The following is a 9,690-nucleotide window of genomic DNA, read 5'->3' on the forward strand; positions in this document are numbered from 1 at the left end:
TGAATAGCATCTTAAGGTGCTGAAGATTTTACCACCTGCTGTTTATTTATTTATTTGGAAAATGGCTATGGCACTTCTCTCCAGGGAACCTGCTGGGCCTGTTATTTTAGTTACTAATATACACACATGCATTCATACACATAATACAGTGACAAGAATATGCACATGTATTATATAAAAATGCAATAAAACATTCTGATGTGGAATGATAAATAAGTTTTGTCCTTCTACTGAGGAGCATCTAAAGACACTACAGTAGAATCACTGTTGAAAATACTAGGCACCACCATGAAATTTCTAGGTGCCCTGGCAGTCTGACCAGGAGGGAAGGTGGCATGGTATAGCCTGATCTCGTCAGATCTTGGAAGCTAAACTGGGTCAGTACTTGGATGGGAGACCATCAAGGAAGATTCTGCAGAGGAAGGCAATGGCAAACCACCTCTGCTTCTCACTTGCCTTGAAAGTCCCAGCAGGGGTCGTCATAAGTCAGTTGTGACTTGATGGAACTTTACACGCATGGCAGACTGACACCTTCATTATTTATTTCTGCTAGTTGTTTTCTGTCTGCTAGTTGTTTGAAATCAGTGCTGCATCTACACTGAAATATCAGTTACATCTGGCTGGAACTCTTTAAGGATGGCTGAGGTAACTGCAACCAGCTTGCTGCATGGACTAGGTGAGCGGGGCACTCTACTGTGTTTATCAGTATAGTTTAACACTCCTGTTTGTTCTCAACCAGATCCCCCATAGGAAACTCATAAACAATGTTTGATTATGTATAGACAACCCCTATTTCTGTTTAAGGAAATATAAAAGAAATTGGAGTTTTCAGTTAAATGTATTTATTTAGATGTGGAGACCCAACACAACTTACAACAATGTGTTTTATGTTGTTACACTTTGATTTATTATGTATAGCTGGTCTAAGGACCGTTACAATAAATACCATACCAACTTACAACATTGTTCTTCCCTCTCCCATTTTGTCCTTGCAACCTTATGAAATAGGTCAGGTGAAAGAGAGAGAGTATAACTGGCCCAAGGTCACCCAGTGAGCTTCCAAGGCAAAGCAGGGATTCAGACATGGATGTTCCTTCCTTATACTAGTTCAACATTCTTCAACACTACCACGCTAACTCTGATGATGAAATGGAGGCCTGATAGAGGCTTATATAACTATGAACACTGTGAGGAGAGAGAGATTTAGTGATCTGTCCTGTACCACTGTCATTCAAGTTGGTAGGATGGTGATCTTGGAGACCATTTACCGTGCTAGTTTTACCCCATTGAGAAGTCTGGCAGCATGATTATTTCCCATGCCAGTGTTTCAGATAGGGTTGTCAACTCCAGATAGTGAAATTCCTGGAGGTTTGGAAGAGGTGCCTTGGGAGGACAGAATTTGGGGAGAGGAGGGAGTTTGGCAGGAATGTGATGCCCTAAAATCAACTCTATAGTTGCTGTTTCCACCAAGGTAACTAGTCTCTGTGGTTTGGAGGTTACTTGTAATTCTGGGGGAACTTACAGCCCCACCTGGAGGATTGCAACCCTAGTTGCTGGTCCCCCGACAGCAGGCTGGCATTGAGGTGGAAACAGGGTTGCCAGTTTTCAGGTGGAGCCTGGAGTTCTCCCAGAATTTCAGCTCATCTCCACATTACAGAGATCAGTTCCTCTGGAAAAAAAAATGGCAGCTCTGGAGGATAGACGGTATGGCATCATGTTGGGCTCCCTGTCCTCTCCAAACTCCACCCTCCTCATTACTGTGCCCCCAAATCTCCATGAATTTCCCAACCTGGAGTTGACAATGATAGGCGGAAACTACTTTACCAGCCAAATCTATTTGACTGTTGTTGAAAACATTCCAAGATGGCATTCTGGCAGCCACCATGCCACACTAATGAACTGAGAGCAAGTTTGGTGTAATGGTTAGACTAGGATTGGAGAGGCCCAAGTTCAAAGCCCTGCACAGCCACTGAGTGACCTTGGGCCAGTCACTGTCTTGCCCAGTCTAAACTACCTCACAAGGTTGTTGTGAGGATGAAATGGATGAGAGGGGAATCATGTACAATGCTCTTGGAGGGTGGGGGAAAAGTGTGATACCTGCCATCCCACAGTGCTACTTGCAACACATTTAACAGGCTGTAGCTAATAGCTAAAAAAACTCTTTTCTCCATTAACTTTTCATTTTGTAAAACCATTGAACCCGGCAGCCATAGCTGCATTTTGGTGCAGTCAGGTGGATGACTCCAGGTTCTCATGTCTGTCAGAGAATAAAGGATTCTTTCTCTGTCCCCTCATCATCCATAATTGTATATGCCTCTTATTATGTCCCCACTTTGTCTCATTTTTTTTAACAGAAAGCCTCCACCTCTTTAATTGTTCCTGGAAAAGAAAATTATTTCTATGGCCAGCACACATTTCTTTAGGGCCACAGTCTGATGTCCTGGTCAAATAAGTTTTTCAGGTTTTTAAGATAATACAAAACCCTCCTAGATCTGCTTTACTGAAGGTAACAATTGGATGAGTCTAGACACTATGAACAGCCATCAGCTCTCTGGGCTGAAACCCCCCCCAAACACTTGTGTCTGTCGCCAACCCCAAGGAAGTATTCTGACTAGTTCCTAGGATTCCAAGCACTCAGCTATATAGGTTGATGGAAAAAGTAGCAAGAGAATTATTCATACATGCAGCTTAATTTAGCAGAGGGTCTTTCCAGACAATGTGGTTTTCTTGGGGGGCGGGCAGAGAGGCTTGTCTATCCTTCAGTATTCCGACAATGCCAGCTAGCATGTTCTTCCATTGTAGAGGGATTGCTGCTACCTAGCATTCAGTCCACAGAATGCAGTTGCTTAGAAACAGCTATTCTTGTTAATGTGTGAAAATTACACTTGTTTTCCTGTGAGTATGGTGGCTGAACCTATTTATTTATTTTTGGAATGTATCCCCACAGGATCTCATGAACACTCAAGGTGGCGTACAACAAATAATAATAATATTTAATAAATCACAATATCACAACTACCAAAAATAGGTACCAAGAGCCTAGAATATGAAAACAGCCTAAAAATAGCACATCAGCAGTAGATAAAATAGCCTCACAACTTCAGCTGCCTCACCCCATGTATGCTGCAATACAAAAGTCTTCAGTTCTGAAAGATAAAAATAGGGCTAGCCTGCTAAACTTCTTTGCAAAGAGAGTTTCATTGCTAAAAATGTCATTGTCATCATTCTCGCTGTAAATCTGACTTCAGACGAAGACAATTTTGGAATGAGGCCCCATCCAAAGATCTTCAGGGGTGGGGAGTCTCACATGGGCTAATGGTGCAGGCACTTATTGCTTGTGAAACCATGGCAAAATGCATCACATGCCCCTCCCAGGCCTTTTGAATGCTCCACCACTTCAAAAAGGCTTTTTGTATTTTGCCCTACTCCAAAACCACACAAGCGAAGCTGTACTTTCTCTCATAAGCATTAAGTATCAGATCCTTGACACAGCCACACTGTTTGTCCACAAGAGTTTCCTGCAGTATGTTAGGTACATTGTGACTCAATGAAGACTCCCAGGTTTGTACAGGTGCATATGAGTGCTTAAGGTGTAGTGATGGTTACATTTTAAATGGGAAACACTAGTGTACGTGCACGAACAATTACTGTGTGAAGTGGCCCTCCAGACTCTAGCCGCTCTGAACTGCAAATTCCCTACTCTCAGGCTGCTACTAGTTTTGCTTCCATCCCTGAGGATCCACAGTAGTTTCCAATCTTAAACCTATGGCCATTCAAGATTCATTTTAAAAAGAATGTGAATGAACTTGTCCTACCCAATAACTATACAGCATCAGAAAGGTCCAAAGCATTCATTCACCCCTAGAGTTGCCTGTGGATGATGGTCAGATAGACCACAAAGTTGATACTGCTGTAAGTTTTATGTATGAGGGAGGAGATAAAGCACATCTATCTATTTTTATCCTACCCTTCCTCCAAGGGAGGCATGCATAACTCTCCTCCCCACAGCCCTTTAAGGAAAGTTAGGCTGAGAGACAGAGAGTGACTGGCCTAAGGCCACCTAGTGAGGTTCATAGCTGAGTGGTGATTTGAACATGGGCCTTCCAGGTGCTAATGCAACAGCTAAAGCACGCTGGCTCTCTACATTTGTAGTTACGGTTTTTGTGTCATTGAAGCTTAGGAAACGGTGGTCTCATTGTGGTTTTTGAGAAGCAAAACGTTACTGTATTGTGCTGTTTCCCTGATGGAATTGTTTTCTGAGAAACTACTAGTAGTCCAGCCCAGTTGGCAGCAGTCACCTGGGGCACCATGATGGGTAAGACAACTGCTATGGGCAATAGATGCCATAGTCACAGAAACAAAGTCCCAATATTGAGTTTAGTGATTGTCCTACATCTGGCTTAAAGTTTGGCAGGGTAAATGGCAGAAAGTCAAATGGTCAAAGGGGGTGCAGGGTGGCAGAAAGGGGTAGGATAAGCCTTCCTACTTACCTCTGTTTACCTCTGCCCACATATAGATGGGTCTTGCAGAGCTCAGCTAGGCTCAGAGTTCCTGAGACCAGCAGGGAGATGGGGGTGGAGAGCCTTCAAGGATAGCAGCCTTAGGTTTGGGAAGGGGCCTCCGTGTGAACTAGCAAATGCTAGCTCTTTCCTAGTGAAAAGAACTGGGATTTTCCTCCTTAAGTGGACTTCCAGTCTCCAGTGGAGTGAACTAGGGACCTGTAGTTTTCCTTCTGAATTTAGTGTTAAATGCCTTTAGTACTAGAGCATCCCTCTGGAGTGCACCAGCAGAAGCCACCTTGAGGTCACAGACACTGCAACAAATTGGACCTGGGCCCTTTTCACACTGCTTACCTTCAGTCGCAATGAGCCGGAACATGGCGCAAAAAATGCAGACGATCGCGTTTTCTCGCACGAGATTTGCGCGATGACTCCACCAAGGCCCTACAACCACTTGCCAGCTCCCCACCTTTAGAACTTCTCATCCATAGTAGTGTCCGCAACATACACAGCTCTACAGAGCAACAGTTATTGTGACAAATGATGGCTTAGCAAAGTATGGGCCTGTTCAGCAGCACAGTTCTCTCTGTCCTGCTGCAAAAATAAGGAGTTTAATTTACTGAGATTCCAAGCACTCTGCAGGTCTATGGTTTGCTCAAGATTTTTTCCACCAGGAGCAAGTATGTTTCCCCAATTCACTGACGTTCCAGGTTTTTAAAAAAATCAGATAGGGGAAGGAGTTTTTGGTCCTTTATCATCCTAAAGAGGAACTGCTCAAGTCTTCGGCATGTTTCTTCTTCACAAATAAGATCCCTACACCCCCAAAATAACTCCCCATAGCATCTGGTGCTTCCTGCCCAAAGAGGAAGCTGAGGCCCCTGATACATTCAACCAGAAGGGCACCCTGTCTACCATCCAAGGGGATTTCACTGTTGATAATTCTCCTGGAAATTCCCCTCATCCCCTCCTGCTGCCCCAGTAGTCTGGCTGACTCAGTGTGATTTGCAGAAAAAATAGCTTTGCGATGTCTGCAAAGCACCTTCAAGCCCAAGTTCTCCCCTTACTTTCAGTGGCATTGGTAACTTGAAGTGGGGCTCCAAGGTCTCTTTGTAGCCCTCCAACAGCAAAACATCCTTTTGCATTTCACACCCATCTGCCTGCCATGATCACTAATTCTTGTCCTGCTCTAGGTTACATAGATGTACCTGTGATATGCCTGTGATATCTGAAAGGCCTCCTATTAGCTTCAGCTTCATCTTTGGCCTCAAGCCAAGCAATATTCCTCAGGATTGTGAGCTTGCATCAAATGCATCCCAAGCACATAGGCAAACTAAGATGATGCCTCTGAAACAGTGGAGAATCTGTTGGTGGCTTGCAGCCCTTGTGGGCACCTATGGGTACATGCAACAAGGGCAGGAGTGCTTTTGGATTCTCATCCAGAGAGCCATCTCTTGGATGGGAAAAGGGCACTAATTCATGCCCCTGCCCTGAAACCTCCACAGATTTGCAGATGGGCTTGCAAAGGATAGCAGCTCTCCCAATTATTTTTTGCCATCAGAAGAGGCTAGGCAGGGATGCATCCAGGGTTTGCCCTTTCTGTCTTAAATTAATGCAGTTTACCCTCCCGCTGCACAAATCTGTAGTGCGTGTAAGTGTGTCTGGGACGTATTTCTAAGCAATAGCTAATGGTCCAACAAGGGGGGATGAGAGTGATCTGACTGCCAACACTCAGTAGAGATGCCAGGTTCAGATCCTTGAGAGAGCTCTTATCCTTTTAAGGGTTGGCTAGGCTCGAATAAACCATAGGTCAGTGTTGCCATTAAACACACACATTTTTTTGGCCCATAGAGCCAAAGCATTTATTGCCTGTCACGTGGCCTTCAGACACCTGTCTGGAGAGGCTTTAGGCTAGGACACCATACTGACAATAACTGAGATGCATTTTCTCAGTTTTCTCTTTCTTCTCAATGTCCTTTGGTTTTAAGTGCATATATATTATAGTAGTTTGGTGAGTCTGGCTCTCCTTACGGAACTTCAGAATGGAGAAGTACCCCATCTGGTCTAAGTCACACTTATTGTGGTTTGGATGAGACACCAAATGCTGGAGAAGTCTCACTTTAGAAAAGATATTAATACTGCTTCTCTCCATGTGCCACCCTGGTTTTCTGTGCCTTCCTCATATGCCCTGGGGGAGGGATGACTTCCTGCACTCATTCAGTGCTTCCCATTCTTACCTTTTGCACACTAATTTCTTTTGAGCATGAACACAGTCTGCTGACTTATCAGTATTCATCAAATAACTTCTTCTTTTCCTACAGGAATATTTTAAATAACTGAACATCCAGATTGCCACATCCTCCTGTTTGTGGAAAACCAGCTAGTAGAACCCCCAGCCCAAGTCTACAGCATTAGGAGTCTTCCAGATGCAATACGTTAAATATGTAGATCTGTTCTGATTTTGAAAGCATAAGATGTTATTCTCCTCCCTTTGTCTATACAAAGTACAAGTCATTGAAAGGGAATATTAATAAGCATCTTCGGAGATACCCCATGATTGGTGGGTGCAATACAGAATGTAGCCCTTCATCACTATCTGTCATATAGTCTGTCTTTGGTATCTGATGTTGAAGTGTCTATATGTGATTATTTATATCCTGCAGGTGATTTCTGTTAGATCTCTACAATTCTAATATAATTTATTTGTGAGTTTCATTGAACTCATTTTGGACTTCCAAATATATCCATGGGGAATGGGCAATGGACTGTACGGATTGTAATGGCCAAACTATGGCTTGGATCCAATGGAACATTTCCACCCACAGAGCACAACTTTCTCGCCTTCCCCTTGCTATGGTAGACTCAAATGCTGTTCCCAAGAACAGCATTTTGGAGGGCATTTGGGATGCACTAGAAGGGAGGAGATGAATCAGACATGCTCTGTTGGATCCAAGCCTGTGTCTGTCCGGCAGTGCAACCCTAAGTAAAGTAGCCCATTGACTTCAATGGACTTAAAACTGATTTGAATTGCACTGTACATCACTTTCTCTGAAACAGAGTAGAATGCACTAATGAATTCAGATTAATGAAACTATCCATTGTAATTGAAGGGTGTCCTTACATGATATTTGTGTGTGGGGGGGGGGGAATCCAGTAAACCTAGAATGCGTACAGTTGAAGTTATTATAGGTAAGTGATGGGGAAAGTGAGTTTTGCTGTGGTGGCTAATGTTGGATGTTAGAAAGAGCAGCAACTGCAACTTGGGACATAGTTCAATCAATCTGTACATTTCTAAAGAAACAGGTTTTTGCAATGATATAATAAATCTCCAGTGCTCTTTTCTCTGTCAGTTTTCTGTGTGAGAGATGGAACTGATGATTTATGATAGCCTGCCAAGGCTGCCCCAGTCTTCCCATGGACACGCCTTAAGGCAGACAGGGAGACCCAAGTTTGAATCCCTTCTCTGCTATGGAAGCCTGCTTGGTGACCTTAGGCCAGTCGCACACTTTCAGCCTAACCTTCCTCACAGAGTTGTTGTGATAATAAAATGAAGAAGTGGAAAAATTTGTAAGCCATTTTGGGGTCCCCATTTTGCAAAAATGTGGGGTATAAATGAAGTACATAAATGAACCCTAAGATCCCAATATTAATGAAAAGATATTCAAATTGCATTTCATACTTATTCCAGACTTAATCACTTGAGGTTGATAAGCAAAATTTGAGTCCAGTAGCACCCCCTGGACCCAATTCTTGCTCTTCTACTACATACCAACATGTCTACCCACCTGAAACTCACTTGAGGTTAAAATTATTTGGATTCTCAGACTGCTCAGCAAGCCTATCTAAATTGTGATGTTTCTATCAGCTGGGTGTTTGGGATCTGAACTTGCTAAAGAATTTTTCATGTCTAGTAAAATATCCTTTCAGATAGAAGCACAACTGTAACCTTACTCTTTTTAACACCACTGCTGCTGGCATGTCCAAAAGGAACATAAGACTCTGTGCTCTGCTCCCTCCATCATCCAACCCCACACCAGAAATTTTACAAATTGTCCAAGAGGGCTGCATGATATTGGCATCAATACAGCTAATAGGATGGGAAAGAATTGTGTAACTTCAGGAGTCTGTCCCATTAGGAAATGAGAAATTATTAGAGTCTATGGGTTGATTTCCTACTTCATGATTGGAGGGTTTCCTGAACAGTCTCAAACAAAACTTTCCTGCTTTTTCCAGTAGTAAATGGGAGATTTCTCCAGTTGCCCCTGTAATACATCAAAGTACAACAGGCGTTTCTATGGAAAGATCTGAGAAGAGCAGCAACTTGAGGTCAAGGGCTTTTCTTTATGCAGTTTTTCCATCGGTTCTGGCCCTATACTGCTTTATCTTGAGTTCCCCATACATTTTTTTTTGTTGTCACTTCAAGTTTTTTGCTGGTTCTTTTCAGACTACTTTTACCCAAATCTTTTTCTGGAGATGCCAATTTAGATTATTTAAAGCATGTACAGAACAAAGTAAACCAACTCCACGACTGTAAAAATGCACAGGGAGAGGAAAAGTGCAGAACCATATCCAAATAGATTCCAATGCTTGAGGATTGACTGCTAAGAAAACCAGGAATAAATTGACAGGTGTGGGCCTTTGACAGGCCTCAACTATGCCAGCTCCTGACATTAAACCAGTGATTTTTAAAAAACTGCTAATGTCAAGTCAGATCTCCTGCCTAAAGAGGGTATCTGCTGCATTCTTAACAAATACATAAATTGAAGGCCTGTACAGCTTATCTATATCCACCATTTTTCTTTAGTGGCATGAGAGCTGGTTCACAAACATCTCTAGCACATATGTTTGTCTACAGGCAGGAGTGAGCCTCAGATTTGGATTGCTGCCCCCCCCATCACTTATAACCTATGAATGAATTTCTAAGAGAGTAAGCAAAGTAATCTGTACACTGCAAAAAGCAGTGCAAAGATCATGGCTGGGCATTTAGTTGCACAGGTCTCTGTTTATATTGAAGGACCTATACTTGGTAAGGGTGAGAGCATGAGCACAGGGTCTGTTCACCTCATGTCTCATCTATAATCCGCGTCCTTAGACCATGAGAGAACTGATCCTGAGCTGCTACAGAAATCTGCAAGATATACAAAAAAACTTACTAGACAGGTGGCATTGCATAATGGATAGTGTGTTGGATTAG

This window comes from Eublepharis macularius, chromosome 2 (genome assembly GCF_028583425.1).
Source record: "Eublepharis macularius isolate TG4126 chromosome 2, MPM_Emac_v1.0, whole genome shotgun sequence".
NCBI classification, from domain to species: domain Eukaryota; kingdom Metazoa; phylum Chordata; class Lepidosauria; order Squamata; family Eublepharidae; genus Eublepharis; species Eublepharis macularius.